This window comes from Hibiscus syriacus, unplaced genomic scaffold (assembly GCF_006381635.1).
Source record: "Hibiscus syriacus cultivar Baekdansim isolate YM2019G1 unplaced genomic scaffold, ASM638163v2 tig00112453_pilon, whole genome shotgun sequence".
NCBI classification, from domain to species: Eukaryota; Viridiplantae; Streptophyta; class Magnoliopsida; order Malvales; family Malvaceae; genus Hibiscus; species Hibiscus syriacus.
The window spans coordinates 361,162-367,302 of NW_024063336.1; positions in this window are offsets into that span (position 1 = coordinate 361,162).

Sequence of the window (6,141 nt, forward strand, 5' to 3'; positions counted from 1 at the left end):
GGTTTGGTATTTGATGCTCAAAGGATTGATGGGGTAGCTTGCATGCTTCTTTACTGGAAGTGTTCTCTGACTCCCAACCTTCGTTGTCACACTCGGATTGTGCGATGCCTTATCAAGGAATTTGTGTGATCACCTCAGTTGCACAATTTTTATATTCGAGCCGCCTTTTCAGGTTTTTAACTCGAATCCTCCTTTGGTTTTAAGACGTTATTCAGGATTTATGTCTTGAACCCCCCTTTGTTATTTTTCTCTACCATACATTAATTACATTGTTTTTTTGCAAAAAAAGATTAATCCTGATGGACGGGATGAAATCTGAAGATAGTCTCTTCTGTTTAGAAATCCATGTATGATTAGAAGGGACTTTTAAGGCACGTAATGTAGGCCATGGTTCGTGGTTATGAAAGAAAATGATAAATAGGCCCAAATAAGTGTTTCAGGGTATTGAACCAAGGATCAATTCATTCTGATGTCATCAATCTTGTCTTGCTCAAAATGTCTCTTTCTCTTGATGCTCTATGATCTTTGAGTGAAGGGATTCAGTGATTCGGGAATAATTGTGCTTGATCAATCTCATTGAAGCTTGATGCACCATTTGTCTTTAGGGAATTTTGCATGTGCTTTTTGTCCCCTTTTTTTTTATTTTTGTTCTTTCCTTTTTGTTCTTGTTTTTCCTTTTTTGCTTCTTTTCTTTTTTCTTTTTGCCCTTTTTGTTCTGATTGAATCATTGCACTTGGCATTTAGTTCACCTTTCGGTATCTCATCTGAATCAATGTCTTCACTCATGTGAGCAGATTTTCTCCACCTCCCCCCCAGTGTGGAGGGTGATCCTTGGTTAGGGTTGAATTAGAAGAAAAAAAATACTATAGGCTCAAAAGGGGACGCAAGGGATATATATTTTCTCCTGTTGTGAAGGGATAAAGAAAGAAAGCCGTTCATCATTTCATATAAGTCTTCACAGAAGAGGTATCGCCAGGGGGATAGATTTTCAGGATTAATTCTATTCACATGAAAACAGTGCAATTAATGCATGATAGAATTATTTCGAATGAATTATTTTTTCTGCAGGTCTCAATGTTCAGGCTCCTGGCGAGATGCCCCTAACTGTATCTTGGAAGAATGCTCATGTTCAAATGAACAACTCAATGCCTTGGGTTTTAATGGTAAAAAAAGGTTAATTTTGAGTCTAAAAAGACAGTTGTGTGATCTTATTGACTCAAAGAAAGGTGTGGGTATATCAAAAAGATAAAGGTAATGTTCAAGAATTTCAAATGGAGGTAATGTCAAAATTTGGTTTTTTGATAATGACCATGAGTTATTTTGGGTAAAGAATCAAGGTGTTTTATTCTAGGGTTTGAGACAGGGTAAGAAAGGTCTAATCTTGTCATATGTCAAAAATCTATAATTCTTGAAGAATTAAAAGAATCCTTAATTCATTTAATATTCAAAGAACTAAAGATTAAAATTTGTTCAATTGCTCCACCTTAAAAAGTAACATGAATTCAATCGTTTAAAAGATGTGTTCAAACAAAATAATCCTCTAAGTGCAAATGGTATATGCCATGCCCCCTTCTTCGGCAAGCGCCTTACAGTTTTCAGAAGAATGTTTGGGAATCCTTATGTGGCAACAATTTCAACATTAACATCGTAGCCCTCAGGAGATGGGTACTCTTTTCTCAGATCATCCTGGCAGGCTTAGTCCTACAATCAGCTGATCCAGCTCCCCCTGTACTGATTTCAGTTTTTCTTTAATTGTTAAAATCTGGCTTCCATGTGTGTAATGTGGTTAAGACCACTTCATCGAATCCTCCGTGATTTAATTTCATGTTTATGAAAATGCTTAAAAATGTAGATGAAGATGCAAAAATGCAAGAATGCAAGAATGCATGAAATGTTCGAGGCATTGATCCAAGAAATGTGACTGTTATTATGAATAATCCTTATTGGGGACAAAAATGTTTTATCTTTCAAGAGAAAAAAATATCCTGACAGCTTCTGACATGTTGACTAGTCTTCTGCTTTCGTCTTTCACCGGTTGAATAACCTGTCGAACCGCTCCGGCCTCTCTGGATGAACCGTGAAAATGTTGAGTTGTTTTTTGTACTGGTCCAAGAAGTCTCGAATGATCGCATCTCGAGCATTTACTTTTGTTGAGCCTATTCCCAACGAATTCGTCATTGGAGCCCTTAATTGATAGGAACTATGTGAAGTTCATTAATCTGTTTCTTGAATTCGCCGGCAATGGTCTCCAATTTCGGCTATCATTTTGCCATTGTTGTGTTTAAAGGGACTTCCGAGATACATAACCTTCATCTTGCCCCTGCAACCTCTGCCAGTCAGTTCTTCAAAGATAAGCTTTCATTGTGCTTTATGTAGACCCGGTTCATTTTGAGTCTTTTATAATGCAGCAGAGTGATATACTCTTCAATTGTGGGCACCACGTCTTCTGGATTGAATGTGACACATAGTCGCCTTGTAGACTATCCTCTGTATTTTCATCTCTTGTATTACAACACCTTTGTCCATGGATTCAGATTATTCGAGTTTTAACAAACACGTTTTAGTGGATCAATGACCTCTTTTTAATGATGCAAGTGATGAAAATAAAAGAAAAGAAAAAAAGATGAAAAGAGTTAGTGAGGTGAAAAATAATAAAAAACGATCATGAAAATGAAAAATCCTACCCCACATGCTTATTATTCTTACCTGGACATGATCTCTATCCCGCATGCTAATTTCAAATAAATTCTAACCGCATATTTGTCTAGTTCGCATGCTTTGAACAGAAAGTAAAGCATGAAATAAAATAGCCTAGGGTTTGAAGTGAGGTTTTGGGGTGGGCTCTAATTCTCTATAGTCTCCCGGTTTAGGTTCTAAAAAAAACGGTACCCGAGTTCTCCTTGCTGGTGCCCCTTTGGGCTTGCCAGACCCTTAGTCCTAAACCCATCACAGGTTTGTGTGGACTAAGTTAAACTCGAGAGGACACATTCCCTTATGTTTATGCGGAGAATAAATTCACACGAAGACATAAGGTATATGAATCCCGAAGGCTACTTGCTAGGCATATGCGGTGAATAAATTCACACGAATGCGTCGCTTTCACCCCCACTTAAAACGGGTTCGGAGCTCGGGTTTAGAGCCTTAGATGAAAAAAGACTTTAAGGGCTGAAATCATTGAGAAAACGGTTAGTACAACTAATTACTCGAAAATATAATCAAAAGTAAGTAATAAGGATCGAAATGTTACCTTAAAATTTAAACTTACCCTTTTCATTAAAAAGACAACTGGAAATTACATTAGCCTGACTCACTTACCTGTGTCCCCAGCGGAGTCGCCAAGCTGTCGTAACCGTCTTTCGGTTGGGCCCCCGGAATTGGGCTTCGACTTAGGTAAATGGATTAGAGTCGCCACCGATCATTTATTTAAAACAAATGGGTTGATCGGATACCCTAGTTCTTACCTGATCTGCGTCTTACCAGAAATATGTCGGGCTCGGGAGTCGGTTACGGTCAAGGAAGGATTAGCACCCTTGAACCGCCCTTTCGGTACTACGTAATTTTTAGTTGTCTTAATTAAAAAAATTGTAATTTTAAATTAAAAGGTAAAAATAACGATCCAAAACTTACCTATGTTCGATTGAAAATGTACCCTTAAAGAGTTGAGAAACATGTTAGATATAAAAAAATAAAATAAAATAAATAAATAAATTCAACCAAAATAAAAATAAATAAAATAAAATAATAAATAAATAAATAAAGCATAAAAATGATAGTAAATAATAGTATAAATATAAAATAAAAAAGGTAATATATATAAATAAATAAAATACACATAAAGAAAATGAAACAATAAATATAATATATATAATAATGATAAAAAGGTAATATACGTAAATAGATGTTAGAATGAAACACTAAAATACATATATGTAGTTATATGTACATAATATATATATATACGAATAAAAAAGAAGAGGAGGAAACATAATAACAAATAAAATATAGTATAATAGGTAAAAAATACGAAATCAATAAAAGGAATTAAAACATGAAGGGATTAAATTGGAACAAAAAAAATCAGGAGTCAAATTTTGAAGTAATTGGGGGAATATTAAATACTTAAAAAAAATGAATATGCCTCGGGAGTAGATCTAGGTTCGAAACTTCGAAACCCCACCCCTTTTTGGTCATCGGCGCAATCCACGTTTTAGGTTATTCGAACCAAATCTCAAAAAAAATAACGTGCACATGCAAAAAAAAATATAAAAAAAAGATGCTACCTTTTATTTCCTTTTCGAATCGTTTACAATAGCTTTGCCTTTGTATTTTTCATGCTTTCCTCTGTGTTTTGTGCGTAAATCGTCTGTTACAATGGTGAGTTACAATGGCTATTTATAGTGCTTGTGGATCTTATCTTTAGGAATTTAAATCTTAGTAGAACTCTATCCTATTTTTAGGAGTTTGAATCCTAGCAAAATGTTATCCTATTTTTGAGAGTTTGAATCCTAGTAGGACGAAAAGGTGTGTTGACAGCTGCCCCTCTTTGCCCATAGTCGTGTAACGGGGATAGTGCAAAGATTGAAAGATACACTTTTCGTTCGGTGGAGTTGAAAATTGATTCTGATGTTTCAATAACTCCCTGTCGAATTGAGTTACGGATAACTCCTCCGTCGTGAAGTCGAGTTCATCTGTAAGCTTCTGAGCATTATATCCTTCGTCGTGAAGTTGGAATCGAACTCAAAGCTTTTGGCGAGTGGCCTTTGAATCGTCTTCTGGATCAAGATACTTCATCGTGAAGGTGAAACTTGACCTGAAGACTTCAGTGTTGATGCGTTACAGATGACTCATTCGTCGTGAAGTTGGGTCAATCTGTTTGTGAAATTGGAATCGTATAGGGCCCCTTCGTCGTGAAGTTGAGCCTGAGAATTGGATATCCTTCGCCATGAAGTTGAAATCCAAATATTGTTCCGAGTCCAATATCCTCCGCTGTGAAGTTGAAATTGGTTCTGGAACCGGGAAATTGTTTGTTGACAGTCAGCCGCCCCTTCGCTGTGAAGTTGAGCTTGTGATGTCTCGAGTCTAATATCCTTCACTGTGAAGTTGAAATTGACTCTGAACAAAATCTTGTTGACAATCAGCCGTCCCTTCGTTGTGAAGTTGAACTTGTGTTGTCTCGAATCCAATATCCTCTGCTGACCCATCCGGGTTGTTTGTTTTGTTGGTCGGGTGATTGGTTTTCCGTCTGATGCTGTCATGGCTCGGGAATTCTTCCTCTTCATATGGTCGGTTTCGTCGATTTCGGAGTAAATCTTGGAGATTGGCATAAAATTCGAGCACGGTTCGAGTTTTTCTCTTGTTATTCGACTCCAAAATCGATTTCTCCTCATTGGATGTCTCGTCTTGCTCTTCGCGGTCTGGCTTTTGTTGCTCTTCAAGCAACAGTAATGAAGTGATGATACCATTCAAATCCCTCTTCTTGGGTTCGTGGTTGGTGGAACAGCTGTCTTCATCACCGGAAAATGTATCTTCCGGCGTCGCTTGTAATTGTCGCCGTTATTCATTTCAAAGCAAGTAGTGAAGAAGAAGAGAACGGCTCTGGAGGTGAGCGTTTTTTATATATACAAAGAAGAACAAATTAAGGGCAAGATTAAATATGCAAAACTTAAAAATTCTCATTTTTCTTGTAAAGTGCAGGAGAAAAGATTGGAGTAAGTGTGAACGCAAGTAGATTTATTCAATTTGAAATTCTGCTTCTGTTCTTTATGATCGGTCTAACATATAAAAGCAAAATCAAATACGATACTTTTTAATGCAATAATAATGTAGGAAACAGCGGATAAAACTAAATGCGTCCAATTAATATTAATCATAAAAATGTTTTATGAAAGTAATTTTGGATTAACGTAAATGAATCATCCTCTTAAACCAAACTGACAACTCTTTAGACATGGAAGTGGTAGGCGGCAGGTCCAATTTGATGACGTGGCTTCTCCATTTTTCAATCTCGACTTTGTAAAACCATTCCGTAGCTTATTCAATAATTAGTATTTTAAAGCTAAGATTATTTATGTTTAGTTATGAATAAAATAGTAATCGTCTATTTCAGGGTAACTGAGAAAAAGGAGGTATGGAAATGGAAGA